This window comes from Mastomys coucha, unplaced genomic scaffold (genome assembly GCF_008632895.1).
Source record: "Mastomys coucha isolate ucsf_1 unplaced genomic scaffold, UCSF_Mcou_1 pScaffold3, whole genome shotgun sequence".
NCBI classification, from domain to species: Eukaryota; Metazoa; Chordata; class Mammalia; order Rodentia; family Muridae; genus Mastomys; species Mastomys coucha.
In genome coordinates, this window is record NW_022196909.1 from 9,432,260 (window position 1) to 9,448,057 (window position 15,798).

The following is a 15,798-nucleotide window of genomic DNA, read 5'->3' on the forward strand; positions in this document are numbered from 1 at the left end:
TATCTGCCCAGGATCTTCTAGCTTTCATAGTCTCTGGTGAGAAGTCTAATGTAATTCTGATTGGCCTGCCTTTATATGTTACTTGACCTTTTTCCCTTACTGCTTTTAAATTTTTTTCTTTGTTTAGTGCATTTGGTGTTTTTATTATTATGTATCGGGAGGAATTTCTTTTCTGGTCCAATCTATTTGGAGTTCTGTAGGCTTCTTGTATGTTCATGGGCATCTCTTTCTTTAGGTTAGGGAAGTTTTCTTCTATAATTTTGTTGAAGATATTTGCTGGCCCATTACATTGGGAATCTTTACTATCTTCTATACCTATTACCCTTAGGTTTGGTCTTCTCATTGCATCCTGGATTTCCTGGATGTTTTGGGTTAGGAGCTTTTTGCTTTTTGCATTTTCTTTGACTGTTGTGTCAATGTTTTCTATGATATTTTCTGCCCCTGAGATTCTCTCTTCTATCGCTTGTATTCTGTTGGTGATGTTTGCATCTATGACTCCTGATTTCTTTTCTAGGTTTTGTATGGCCAGGGTTGTCTCTCTTTCTGTTTTCTTTATTGTTTCTATTTCAATTTTTAGATTCTGGATGGTTTTGCTTATTTCCTTCACCTGTTTGACTGTGTTTTCCTGTAGTTCTTTAAGGGATTTTTGTGTTTCTTCTTGATGGACTTCTCGCTGTTTACCTATGTTCTCTTGTATTTCTTTGAGGGTGCTATTTATGTCTTTCTTAGAGTCCTGTATCATCACCATGAGAAATGATTTTATATCTGAATCTTGCTTTTCTGGTGTAATGGTGTGTCCAGGACTTGCTATTGTAGGAGAATTGGGTTCTGATGATGCCAAGTAACCTTGGTTTGCGTTGCTTATATTCTTACGCTTGCCCCACACCATCTGGTTATCTCTAGTGCTACCTGCCCTGGCTAAATCTGACTGGAGCCTGTCCTTCCTGTGATCCTGGTTGTGTCAGAACTCCTCAGAGTCAAGCTGTCTCTGTGATCCTGTGATTCTGGGATCCTGTGATCCTGGGCTTGTTAGAGCACCTGGGAGTAGGGCTTCCTCTGTGTGTTGTGGGACTAGCTGTGGATCCTACACCCAAGGTCTGCTCTGGACACCAGCCCAGACAGACCAGAAGGAACCCGAATCACTGGGCAGGTGGAATTCCTATGTATCTCTTCCTGCTGGTCCCAGTTACTCCCAGTTTTGGGACAGATGTTGGTTCCTCCTCACCTCTGATCCTGGGTATGTCAGAGCTAGAAATCACTTTCAAACATGGGTGCTTCCTTTTACAAACTAACTTTACCTTCATTGTTTGGGATTAAGGGTGTATACTAAGGCTGAGCCATACCACAACTACAAACAGGTTTTTCCAGTAAACAATACAATCCTGGAGTTTACAGTGTGATCAAGTATACCGAACAAGAAATTATAAAACTTCGAGAAGAAAATATAAGGAATGCTTTAGGACACTGAAATGAGCAAGTCTCCAAAGAAGAGGAAACAAAAGCAAAGAGATGGATATCATCCAATTAAAAAACCTTACAGTAGGCCTAGAGAGATGACTCAGTGGTTAAGAGCACTGGCTGCTCTTCTAGAGCACCTGAGTTCAATTCCCAGCACCCACATGGTGGTAAACAGTCATCTATAAAAGGATCTGATGCCCTTTTCTGGCATGCATGTGTACATGCAGCAGAGCACTCATGCATAAAATAAATACAAGTAAATAAATAAAAATAAATCTAAAAAAATTTAGGAAAGACTGTACATTAAAGGAGATAATGGGATGAATGGACAATATACAGAATGGAGGATAATACACACCTGAAATGATCTCATAACCAGAGTATGTGAGAACCTCAAATAACTCAGTTGGAGCATGCCCCCATAAGCCAATAAAAATCAAAACTAAATAGATCAGTATAAATATATGTAGAAATTTCTCAAGGAAGACATGCAAAGGGCCATGACAGAATACTCAATATTTTCAGTTACTTTGAGAAATACAATTCAAATCACAGTGAGATCTTACCTAACTTTAGTAAGAACAGCTGTTATCAAAACGGTAAAGTACATAGTGGTGGTTTGAGTAAGAGTGGTCTCTATAGGCTCATATATTTGAATGGTTTGTCACCAGGGAGTGGCACGCTCTGAGAAGGCTTAGGAAGTATGACCCTGTTAGAGTAGAAGTTGCCTTGTTCGAGGAAGTGTGTCACTGAGGTCTTTTTTTCTTTTCTTGTACATTAGGATGTAGCTCTCAGCTCCTTTTCCAGCACCGTGCCTACCTGCCACCATGCTCCCTGCCATGATGATGGTGGACTAAACTGTTAAGCAAGCCCCCAATCAAATGCTTTCTTTTACAGGAGTGCTGTGGTCATGTCTCTTCACAGCAGGAGCACACTGACTAAGACACATAGCCACTGATGGCGTAGAGAAAAGGGAGCCCTTGTACATTATGGGAATGTAAATTAGTAGAGCCATCATGAGAAATACTGTGGAGGCGTCTTGAAAACTTAAAAATAGATTGGTGATATAGTGCATCAGTCCCACTACAGGAAAACAAAACAAAACAAAACAAAAAACAGCAACAACAAAAAAACCAAAAACCTGTATCAGGAAATGAAGTCAGTCTGGTAAGACATCAGTACATCTGTGTTTATTGCTGGAGTGTTTACAACTAACAAGAAATGGGATATTTTGCTTGTCTATAAGCCAATGAATAAATACAGATGTGTTATATATAAGACAGTAGAATATTACTCACTCATAAAAAGGATGAAATTCGGTTGACAGTATGTATGGAACTGGAAGCCATTATGTTAAACAAAGTAAGCCTAGTGGTGTAAAAGACAAATTTTACTTGACTTATGGAACCTAAAACAAGGCGATCTAATAGAAGTTGAGAATAAGGTGGGAGGGAGTTCCTGGAAGCTGGCAGGTGGAACAGAAACTGAGAAATGGGGAAGATTGTCCAGTAGGAGCTAAGTTGTCAGGAGCAAAACTGTTTTGGAATCTGGAGAGATGCCTAAACAGATGAAGGCCCTTTCCATCCACGTGAGCCTTACAGTCTGTGTTCACTGCCTACAACCTAAGCAAAGTGGATGTAAAGAACCCACCCTCAAAGTCGTCTGCCCTCCACACGCGAGCTGCTGCCTGTGCGCGCATGCACGTACACTCTAATAAAAAATTAAATAGATTAAATCGAGTTTTTATGAGCTGCATAGAAGTATGACTGTGGATAATATTAGCATGTGTTTCAAAAGCTAGGAGCGAGGATTTGGGATGTTTTCAGTATAAGTAAATGGTAAACATTTGATAAGATACATATGTTCACTCCCTTTTGAACCTTATGCCATATATAAATGTATTGAAACATCACATGATACCCCACAAATACCTACTTTTTAATGGATCAGCTCAGAACTGGCACCTCTCCGCTCGCCTGTGTGGGGCTTGTTCTGGCTGAAGCGAGGAGTGGGGGTGCTGCTCATCGGAATGAGCCTCTCAACATCTAATTTAGCAGTGAATAGGGGGAGGGGCTTAGAAAATAGGAAACGGTTCTTCAAGTCAAAGACTTGACATCATTTAAAAATCTTTCTGTGGAAGAAATGTCCTTTAGTGCTGTCAAGGCAGGGCTTTAACAGAGTACTCAGACGATGCCGCCATTCTTGAGAGCAGAGGAGTGATGAGTTGGTTCGCAGGGACCCTTTGTTCTTGTTTTCTTTCTCTCCTCTGCTGCCAGGGACCAGAGTTTAGGTTTCTACAGCAACCATAGTCGGGACTACATAATACCAATGCTCTGCGTGCATGTGGTGTTAACTCTGAGACCTTAGACATTACGTGTAGCAGGGGTACGGTTGCTATGGAGATCAATCTTTGGACACACTCTGTTGATAATGATGTCTTCCATATGTGGATTTTGCTGCTGAGAAAGAATATGAGATATGACCAAGGGATGCATGTGACCGCCAGTAATTATTACAAAGCCTTACTCTCACATTTGAAAACATGTACTTATTAATACACTACGGTTTATATAGCTTCTCTAAATGTTGGGATATGATACCCCAAAAGGAGGGAAAATATGGCTCTTAAAAACACACCAGACCAGGTGTGGCGTCTCATACCTCTAACCCAAGTACTTGCGAAGCTGAAGCAGGATTGCCATGAGTTTGTAGCTGGCCTAGGCTATATACTGAGAGCCTGTCTCAAAAACTAAAACAAAATATACATAGAAAAAGCATATGATCAAATTGGTATGGTGATGCAAACCTCAATCCAGGCACTTAGGAAGCAGAGGTGAGATGATCCACTGGGTTTGAGGCCAGTCTGGGTCATATGTCAAGTTCAAGGCGAGTCTGAGCTACACAGAGATCCTTTTGTCAAAGGGTTAGGGATACAGCCTTGGATTTGGCCCCTAGCAAGACAACCACACCTCAGAAGCACACACACACACACACACACACACACACAGACATGCACATGTGTACATATCTCACACACACAGATATGCACATGTCCACACGTATACATATCATATATACACACACACAGAGAGAGAGAGAGAGAGAGAGACAGAGACAGAGACAGAGACAGAGACAGAGACAGAGACAGAGAGACAGACAGACAGACCCTGGTCAGTAGGTGACCCACCTTCTATCCAGCCCTCTGGAAGCTGCCTTAGGAAGATAGTGAATTGAAGGCTAGCCTAAGCTATCAGAACAAGCTCCTGTTTTTATAAAAGCAAAAGAGCTCATTGTTGGACTTTTTACAGACTCGGGGTTAGAGCCCACCTTTGCAAAATAAACTGTAAAAGATCAGCCTAATTGCATGCAGTTGTAGTCTTTTTATAATAAGGTCAGTTGTTATTTAAGGCTGAGGAAAGCACAGTTATTCATGAGCTGCTCTAGTTGGATGTGGTTCCTTGGGCTAACAGTTAATGAACCTTTTCTCTCTGAGAATTCTCTGACTAGTGTTTTGACATCCACAAAGAGAAACAGCCAGGAAACACAATAACTTTATTTTCTTACCTTTCCTTTGACAAAGTATTTAAGCCAGAACACAATTTCCAGTCCAAATTTTTAAGCAAGTATCAACTTTAAAAATTAATATAGTGGTTTTATTTGTAGAATTTTTGTTGTTTTTAAAGAATATGGTGTTCGGTTGATTTTCAGTTTGAACGTTGGGTTGAGGACACCATTGGCATGGGTAATTGATCTTTTGTGAACTGCTGTATCAGAGTAGCAGTTCATAGTCCTGGCTGCACTCTAACATGTGGGGCTTTTAAAAACACCAGTATTTGAGCATAAGATGAAGTCAGCATTTTTGAGATGGGAAAAGGCGTGCGTTGCTGGTCTCTGTCTCTCTTCACTCTGGCCTCTTGATACTCACACTTGCTTGGGATTGAACACTGTGAAGTAAAGGGGGTTTCATTTATGCTCAGCAATCCAGGCTTTTGATTTACCATGCGCTGATAGATGTAATAAGAAGTCCAGCTGGGTGTAGTGGTGCCTTTAATCCCAGCACTCAGAGTGGGGCTGAGGGGCAGAGGCGCAGAGAGGCAGAGGCAGAGAGGCAGGAGCAACCCTGGTCTACATTGTGACTTCCAAGACAGCCAGGGCTACACAGAGAGGCTCTGTCTTGAAAAACAACAAAACAAAATGAAACAAAACAAAAGAAATATGATATATTAAAGAAAGTTAGAAAATGTCAGCCTTACCATATGCAGAGTTTCCCACTGTTGTTATACTTAGTAGCTACAAATTTAGTGGCTTGAAATACCATTTTATTAGATGTTCATTAACTTATGTTCTGGAGACCAGAAGCCTGAAATGAATCTGAAAACTAATGTCAAGATGTAGGCAGAATTGCATTCTCCTGGAGCAATCTATTCTTTGCTTCTCCATCTCCAAGAGGCCCCTGCATTCCCTCACTGCTCCCTCTATCACCCTGACAGCAGGATCTGACCATCCTGCCTCCTGCTTACAGCCTTTGTGATTACACTGGTGTCTTCCAGGATAAATCTCCCCAAGGGAAAATCCGTACTCACCTTTGCAGTATTTGATATTGGGACCGTGGGCGTAGCTCATTAGAGTTAAGCTAGCTTCGTGTGCTTGAGGCACTGACTTCAGTTCTCTCCATTGGGGAAAAAAGTCGTTCTTGCCACACCAAGTGCACTCATCGGCAGGAGGTTAGGAGGCAGACATCTGGGAGGTAATTATTTAGCTTAGCACACTGCCTCAGCCAGACTGTTACCACTTTGATAGTTTCCTTGCTACTCTTTTCTGACGCGCACATCTTATTTGCATACAGTTGTTGCATAGCGTGCATAGCTTTGCTCAGTGGGTTTCTGTGTCGCAGACTCTCAGGGTTGGGAGACCAAGCTGGAGGAAGTATCTCAAGCTAGAGGAAGGATTTCTGGTTTCTTTTGGAGCCCATGGTGGGGTAGTACTGACCTAAAATGATAAGCATTTGGTCAGTGTTTACCTCAGAATGCCTGATGCAGGTCAGCCAAGGTCCATGTGACTTGTTTGCCAATCACTATTGCTCTCTATTGTAAAAAGAAACCTTTCACTAATTATTTTCAATAATCTAAGTAATTATTTTCTTAATCTAAGTAATTTTTAATAGGTTTCTATTTTCTGGTTTTTTTTAATTCATCAGTGACTTCAGATTCTCAGTTGTCTTATTATTACTAATCTTATCAAGAGAGTGAAACTGTGTTATCCACTAGAAGCCCTTCTTTAAACCAGCAGCTTTTATTTTGAAATGCTTCTGTGTTTGTTTCTTTATGATTGTTCCACTCGTCTACACTCAGGTTTGTACTGGATATCCAGCTTTTTCCTGTCCTTTGTGATTTAGTCATGCCCGTAGCAGACTGCTAATAGGCTACAAAGTATGAAAACTTGTGGTCTAATTTATTAGTGTTGGAAAAAGTTGTCTTGAAGAACTGGAGAAGAAATCTAGCGTTTTCTGCCCAGGCCTGAGCTGTCTCTTATCCTCTCCTAGGACAATTATTTCCCATTCCGTCGTGTTGTGTATTCATGCAGATAATTGAGAATTATAGCAAGCATCTTAGTCCTCAATAAACAGAATGCACTTTAATTACACTCTAATTTATTATCATGAAAGTACCTTGCTAACAAATCATCCCGGATATGACTTTCTGGATAGCCTTTGCACTTAGAGGAGCAGTCAGACTGTAATCATAAACATCGCGGACCGTTCTCTTCTGGGTCATTATCTACTTATTACACTCAAATGCTTCGGCTGAGTCTCGCTTCTTTCCTGTTTGTTTCCCATGCCATGGCCTATGGGCTTCCGTCCTCCCTGCTGTAAGTTGGAATCTGGTGCTATGTCTTGTTTTCTCTGTGAACTAAGGGTTAGGAACAGAGTTTGGTAGTTTTGTAGTTTCACCATAGGAATAAGATGCATCTCCCTCAGTATTAGCAAATAGAATCACGTGTCACAATAGTGAACTGGTGTGTGATTTGTTCCTGGCAGAGTTCTGCCACTGTAAGGAGATAAAAATGTTGCCCACAGTCGTCACATGCTGAGTCATCACATGTTCCTTCCTTCTCTAGCCAAACAAACAAACAAACAAACAAACAAGCCCCCAAACCGGGGCATGTGCATTTGACCGCACGCTCGCTTGCCTACTCCTTTGATCTCAGTCAGCTGCCCGCAGAGAATACAGACCTGTGATTAGATGTTATTGAGTCCGGGTCTTTACTGTTCTTTTTTATAATTCTGTCACTCAAACCTGATGAACAGCTTTTGGTGGGCCACAGAGGGATTTAGAAGCTTGAGTAATCTTTCAGGTGAATTTGTACTTTGTTAGGTGGGCATTAGAGCCAGTATGAAGGATGTGCACTGAACAGGTCACAAAACAACTTAGATAAACCAGTCTTCCAGATGGAGCTACAGCCGGGTGGCCGTGGCACATGCCTTTAATCCCAGTACTTGGACCTTTAATCCCAGTACTTGGGAGGCAGAGGCAGACGGATTTCTGAGTTCGAGGCCAGCATGGTCTATAGAGTGAGTTCCAGGACAGCCAAAGCTACACAGAGAAACCCTGTCTTGAAAAAAAACAAACAAAAAAGTTTTCCAGATGGAGCTCCAGCAAAGAGTTGCTCATTGCCTTTCCTATTTCAGACACCCTTTCCTTCTCTCTAGGCCCTACTTTAATGTGTGTGAGTCTATGTGAGTATAGGCCTTGTATGTTCCTGGTGTCCACTGAGCTCAGAAGAGGCATTAGCTCCTATGAAACTGACATAAAAGAGGGTTATGATTCCCCAGGGTGGCTGTTGGGAGCCAAACTCAGATCCTCTGCAAGAACAGCCAGAGTTCTTTACTGCTGAGCCATCTCTTCAGCCTCCAGATTCTACTTCAGTGGTCAAATCTGCTGATCCTGCTTAGTGTATTTAGCAAGCAAAGAGAATATTGATCCTGACATGAGAGTATCTCCTTAGGAGCTCTAAGGTCTTACACCTAGAATACACCTCTCTAGTGTTTTGGGTACTGTTCTGTCACACCAAAATTATCTGTTGTGGGTACCTGGTAAAGACCAGAGGGGTCTGCCGCTTAAACATATCAGTGTTATGATGTACTTGGTTTTCAGTTCTGGTTCAAGTTGCATTTAAATAGAAGAGAAACTATTGGTCTGGTTTTCTGAAGGAATATATGTTTTTTAGCATGCGTGGTAGTTAGAGTGAGAATGGCCCCTGTGGGATTATAGATTTGAATGTTTGGTCACCGGAGAGTGGCAGTATTTGAAAAGATTAGGAGGTGGGGCCTTGATGGAGGAAGTGTGTTCCTGGAAATGGGCTTTAAAGTTTCAGAAGCCCAAGCCAGGCCCAGTGTGTCTCTCTTCCTGCTGCCTACAGATGTAGAACTGTAACCTCCCTCTCCAACACCTTGTCTGCCTGCATGCCTCCATGTTTCCCACCATGATAATGAACTAAACCTGACACTGCAAGCCAGCCCCAACTCAATGCTTTCTTTTATAAGAGTTTCTGTGGTCATGGTGTCTCTTCACAGAGCAATCGAACACTTGACTAAGAACATGCAAATTAGTTTAGGTGAGCTTGGAAATTTTCTGCAAAATTAGACAGGAAATATTAAATCATAGTGTAAAATCACTTTTTCAGAATCAGATACTATCTAATACTATATGTAGCCTGGTCTACATATTAAGCTCCAGGCCAGCCTGAACTACAGCACAACATAAGACCCTGTTTCAAATAGCAAAAAAGGAAAGGAAAGATCCTTGTTATTATGATTGGCAATGGTGGCTAATACAAGGAGGATCATGAGATCAAGGCCCTTGTGGTCTATACAGTGAGACCCTGTCTTAAACTGTATTTTGTGGCTAGGTCTCCTCAAAGCCAGCCTCATTCTTCATATATTTTCCCTGCTCCCACAGTCCAAGGTTTCTTGGAGTCTGCAATTCTTCTTGGGTCCTATTCAGTCCTAGTTTGGTTCTGGTCAAACACTGGCACTGTTTGATTGCCTCCTCTGTTCCCTGAGCTCTCACTACCTCTTCATGGCTATGATCATCAGCTTGTTACCCCATCTTCAAAAGCCAGCAAGGTTGGGAAGTACCCTGAAAACCTTTACTTCTTTACGAAGGGGCAGAAAGGAGACTTTCTGAGCATCAGGTCTTGGACTGCATGCAAGTCTCCTTCTCTGCTGTGGTTGGAAATGTATGTGTACTTGCTGGAGCTGAGGCCGAAACAAGTCCTTTCCCATGTTCAGGTCTCGTTTGCTTAGAGAGAACATTGACTTTGTTGTTCCTTTGGCTCCACAATTTTTACGTTCAACTTTGGGTCCTGATAATGCCTTTTATTGGAAGTATATTCTGGATCTCTCTCTCTCCCTCTCTCTCTTTCTCTCTCTCTCTCTCTCTCTCTCTCTGTTTCCTTCTCTCTTTCTCTCTCTGCCTGTCTCTCTCTTTCTCTGTGTGTGTGTGTGTGTGTGTGAATTATTCAAGAACCCTCTCTTGAGAATTTGTTGAGCTTTACTTTAGAAAAAAAATACTGTTGTGTATGTTCTGAAATCAGAAGCATTTTGACCTTTAGGGAGTCAGTCTTAAGAATAAAATTAAGGCCAGATAACCACACTTGGCTGCGCTGAAGTGTAAGCCCCACTTTGGCTGCTAGCCTTTTAATTTTCCTAAAATACATCCTAGTGAGATTACTACTTTATCACTCATTGTTGACAGTGTCTTCTTCCTAAACAGTCCTCACACCTCTTTTCAAACTTGTAGGTTTTAAAGTTAAAGCTCCAGGGCATAAACTAATAGGGAAGAGTAGAAATTTTACAGATAGACTAGAAAATATGACAACTGGAGCTGGGGTGATACCTAGGTTGGTGAAGTGCTTGCTGGGCAAGCAAGAAGGCCTGAGCTCAGATCCTTAGCCCACCCATTCTTACCTAAACACAAAGGCTCAGTATGGTGGTATGTGCCTGCAATCCCAGTGCTGGGTATGCACATAGGATGGTTGTAGAGAGAATCTCTTATAAACATCTCCTGTCAATAAGAAAGCCAATGGCCATTGAGCTAAGACAGGAAATAGAAAGTGGGACTCTGGCAGGAAGAGAAAGGATTATGGGAAATAGTAAAAGGTAAAAGAGAGAGACATTAGGAAAGCCATAAGAGATGAGAGAAGAGACAAGCCAGAAGGGTGGACACAAACAAACAGGTAACTAAACTCAGGAATGCTGAGGGAGACACTGAGGAGACAGGAAGAGAGAAGTGGACCGGGACTGAAGGAGAGGTAGTTAACCGTGGTAGACATAGAAGAGTTTGAATGGGTTAAATAAGTTATGAGCTAGTCAAGGAATAAGCCAAAGCTTATGGCCTAGGCATTTAATAATAAATAACTAGCCTCAGAGTTGTCATTCCAGGGGCAGGGGTTGGAAAGGAATATGAATTTAAAAATTATGTTTACAGATGACACCCTACATTGGGCTCCACCAGTAGGCTAGATTTTTCTCTAAACCTACTTTATTTAGGCTCTTAACAGCTTCAACCTCCATTCTAGTTCACTGACCAGAGATAGGGGAGAAAGAAGGTTAACAGGGAAAGCTGGTTGTCGACTTGTTAGTAGTAGTTATTTGGGGTGATTCCACTCTCCGTTGTCAGGACACCAGCAGACCAGTTCAATAGTAAACACCAAACATGAATCTGGAGTGGTGGCACCGCTCACACCACCCAGCAGAAACCAGAAATGGCCAGAATCAGCCAGAATACCACTAGATGTTCTTTGGTATGTTTCTCTTTATGAAGTGAAGACCAGCCAAGACCAGTAAAGTGCTGCATGGTCAATGGAGACCAGTGAAAACCAGCGAAGAGTTGCATGACTTCACAATGCAAGAATGACCTCTCGCTGTCCTGGGGCTCCATTTATACTTCCAAACATCATACACCCTCCTAGTGTCTGATCCAGCAGTGCATGCCCTCTCACATTTCTGTTTCAGCAAAGTATCCTCTTACAAGACAGTTTCTAGTGGTGTCACGCAACACAACTGAGTTTCCACATCAGATGGTCCTAGCCTGCTGGCCAGCCACTATAGCCAATCGGTGAGCTCTAGGTTCAGAAAGAGACTCCATCTTAAAACTAAGGTGAAAAGTGATTGTGAAGACCCCTAATAGCAACCTGCAACCCTTACAGGCATCCATACCCACCTACCCACATGCGCCTCCCCAGACATGTACTACATATGTACATGTGTACACACCATTAGGACTAGAACTAGCCCTATGCAAAGTCAAAGAGAAGTACTCTGGCGACTAGTTTTAATTAAGCTTGAAGCGACTCCGAATCACCTGCAGAGCGAGTGTTGGTTGAGAAGTTATGAACTTGGTCCCTAGGCGTGTCTGTGGGGGATTGCCTTGACAGTAGTAGACCTAGCCTGTTGTAGACAGCTCTGTTCCCTAGTCAGAGGCGTCCTTTGCTGGATGAGGCAGGAAAAGGTGGAAAGAGGGACAAACAAGCGACTCCATGGGAACATTAGTCCTCTTTGCTTTTTTAATTTTTTTTTTAATTTTTTAACTTTTTAAAAAACTCTTTTTGAATTTTGAATTCTTAGTGATTTACCCTGCAGACCAGGCTGACCCTGAACTCACAAAGATCCACTTGCCTCTGTCTCCCAAGTGCTAGGATTAAAAGCATGTGCTACCCTACCCAGCTTCTCTCTGCTCTAGATTGGGGGTGTTTTCTGATGGGCCAGTTGATCCTGCCTTGATTTCCCCTAAGTGATGGGCTATAGCCTGAAATTGTAAGCCAGGAAAACTCTCTCCTCCCCTTCATTGCTTTTGGTCAGAATGCTTTAACAGAGCAACAGGAATAAAGCCAGAACAAATGCAGGTTAACCGTACTGCCCTGATGTTGTAAACATGCACACATGTGAGGCATAATAGGAGCAGGTGTCCTGCAGGTGTCCTGCAGTCTCCTGCTGCTCAGGAGCCTTCCTCAGTTTTAACCTGCAGGTCTCAGGATCTCCTCCTTCCAGTTTTACAGAGCCATGAAAGCCCTGCGAAAGTGTGCCCCTGTGGCGTGGCTAAAGTGTGGAAACAGAAAGGGAGAGTTCTAAATATGTATTAACTTACACAGTGAACTCATAGCATGTTTTTATTAATAAACTTCTTGAGAAAAAGTAATTAAAAATTTCCCCAAGAAATGTTCCTGAGAATTGTTATATAGCTGGGGCAAACAGGAGTAATTCAAAAGCTTTTCCAGGTAACTGTGAATCTTCTTTTCTCCTGTGTAGTGTGAAATCTGAAACAAAAGTCAATGACCTTTTTGTACTTTATTATGTTAAAGCACATTGATCTATCATGTATTTTAAGTGAGTCTTTAACCAATTTGTAATTTTGTATCATGTCTTGGTCATTAGGAAATACTGGCTCGCTAAAGTATTTGGACTCTTTGGACATTGGCATATTTTAATACACTGTCCCTAAGAACACTATACTGACCTCATTAAGAAAAAAATAGGTGTTGGGGAAATTATTCAACAGTTAAGAGCACTGGATGTCATTCTAGAGGGCCTGGGTTTGATTCCCAGCACCCACATGGCAGTTGACAGCTGTGTGTAACTCTAGCTCTCGGATTCCTTTTCTGACCACTCCCGATTCCTTTTCTAGACCACTCCCGATTCCTTTTCTAGACCACTCCTAATTCCTTTTCTAGACCACTCCCGATTCCTTTTCTGACCACTGCGCCTGCATACTCGTGGTGCACATATACTTTGGCAAAATTAGGGGAAAAAAAAACTAGGGGAATGATGGGAAATTGTCAAGGTTCTAGTGTTGGACACAAATTTTCCACAGTTCTAATTCTCACTCACCAGAGAACTCAATTTTTATCATTTGCAACAAATATTATTACTTTTGGGAAGACATATATTAACCATTGAAGTTGAAAGGTCATAATTTGAGTATTGACTGTTCTTTCAAGTAAAAGCAATCTTTATGAAGGAAGAGGAGATAATATTAATTCAGCTCACAAATCAAAGAGCCAGACGAGGGCTTTTCCTTGAGATAGCAACCACCTTCTGGTTCTTATCAAAAATCTTTGACACATAGTACTCATTTTACAACTTAGCTCATAAAAAAAAGGCATGTGCTTCTAGTCATGAGTCACTATAATTAACCATTTTTCTATTTATCAAAGATAATAAATAAAATTGTTCATTTTCTTTTTCCTTCTGTGAGCACATGGCATTGTATGTGGTTGAAGCCACTGGCTACATTGTGCTGATTACACACCATTGCTTTTGCACTCAGTGACAATCTCAACACAGTGGCAAGGATAAAAATATCTTAGTATTACTATGGTTTTTATTGCATAGATCCACAAAAAAAATTAGGGATACTGGTGGATTATAAGCCATGATTTGAGAACACCTAAACTACAGGAGAGATTGACAGCTTTACTCTTGAGACGCTGGGAGTGCAGCTAAAGCAGAATCTAACTGTATCTGCTATCTTGCCCCAGCCCAGTGAGAGTCCTGTCTTTTATCAGAGGGAAGAGCAAGTCTGCTGTAGGAAATGACATCGACTGCAGCCCTGCAGTTACATGTAGTGCTCGACATGCAATCAAATGTTATGAGAAAGGACTTTGCTTCTAGCCACAAGGGAGTAGCAGGACCCGGAATTGCCTTTTCTTAATAAGCAGCTAGGAAACTGGACAGTGTTCATGGAACAACTGTCTTCCTATATTGGACAAAAGCAACACAACGCTGTCATCCCACAGGGAAGGGAGACAGTACATGTGCTTATTTTGGCTTTCTGCCTAGAGGTAACCATCAGATTGTGATTCAGGAAAGAGAATCCTTAACAGTGCCCCGTTAGTGCTGTGTTGTCTGGGACATTGCTTGAGAGCTCTGGGAGGTCCTGATGGAAAGAACATACAGGGCAGATAGAGTTCTAGATATCTGTGTAGTCACTTTAAGTCCTGCATATGGGTAGAAAGACATTCCTCAGACTTTGGAAATCCACACTTTTAGGTTATAGCTAAATTAGTTATAAACAACAGCATTATAAAGCTGAGTGTGTAATTACAGCGCGTGGGGGACTGGGCCGGAGGAGTGCAGTGAGCTTCAAGGCAACTGGCATGGGACCTTATCTCAAAAACAACAAAAAACCCAAAGACTTTTTTTTTTGTTTTTAATCTGCTCTAATTGAAATAGCACACCAAACAAATTAGTTCATGTGTAATATAACTGTCAAATAAAATCAAGTTCGACCCTCTTTACAAGAAGATAATAAAATGAAACATTCAATAGTATACTAGGCAGGTCTAGAAGTAGGAACATGCAGTGTATAACTGAACATTTAGAAAGCAGAAGTGAAGAGATTAGACAGTGCTGGAATAGCTTTAGTAAGCACAGTGAGTACGTTCCAGTAATTACAGGAAAACACACACTCTGTGCAGACAGAGGAGGTCTTTAGATTTGTAAAGACCCAAGCAGAACTTACAGGGGTGAAATGTGAAGTCTATTAATGAATTCTGCTCAATGGGACCACAGAAAGTTAGATACTACAGAAGAAAAGATCAGTGAGCAAAAATATTTAAAGAAAGAAAGCCCTAAAATTAGATACCCCTGCCTCTACCTCCCGAGTCCTAGGCTTAAAGGTGTGTGCCACAACTGCCTGCCTAAATTTTCATATTTGATGGGAAATATCAACTAACAAATCAAGAGTCTCAACAAGTCCCAAGTAAAATAAAGCAAACCAATAGGATGTTTCACAAATTGCTGAAAATAAGTGACAAAGAAAATACTCAATTCAAGGTGGATGGAACAAAACGACATGGGAGCTCAGAGGACCACGGAGTCTTTACCAGGACACACCTAACACTATTAGAACACTATTAGATGCCTACAAAGGCAGCATCTTCAAAGTTGATAGTTAATGTGTACATGATGTACACATTAAAAATGTCCTTCATGAATGGAGTTGAATACTTTCTTAGGCAAGGCTGAGAGAGGCCCATGCTCTATGTTCTCTGTGGCTCTCTTGATTACCAGGCTTACTGCTGAAGTACACATATAAAAAAGAATCCAATAATACTAGAAGGTGGGTTGTAATACAGTAAAAGGTGAGCACTGCAAACCCAGATGAAAATGCAATGCCGAGAGGTATCCAATCCAGAAGGCATGAAGGAACTGCACAGGAAGGGTTGTAGAGCTGGGCTTGGTGCTGCAGAGACACGGCATCTCTGAGCCTTAGGCCAACCTGGCCCTCAGAGAGAGTTATAGGCCAGCTGGGGTTACATGGTGAGACCCTGCAGCAAATA

General features: G+C 41.7%; 1 protein-coding gene and 1 long non-coding RNA gene across 4 annotated transcripts in view; one reads left to right on the forward strand and one right to left on the reverse strand.

The window, feature by feature from the left end:
* Pdss2 (decaprenyl diphosphate synthase subunit 2) overlaps positions 1-15,798 on the forward strand; it is a 233,881-nt gene that overhangs the window by 26,438 nt on the left and 191,645 nt on the right. The window lies entirely within an intron of this gene.
* On the reverse strand, positions 3,559-6,235 carry LOC116075365. The gene is made up of 2 exons (XR_004112540.1): positions 6,042-6,235; positions 3,559-3,917 (listed from the first exon to the last, which is right to left on the reverse strand). It is a non-coding gene; the product is annotated as an uncharacterized LOC116075365 (long non-coding RNA).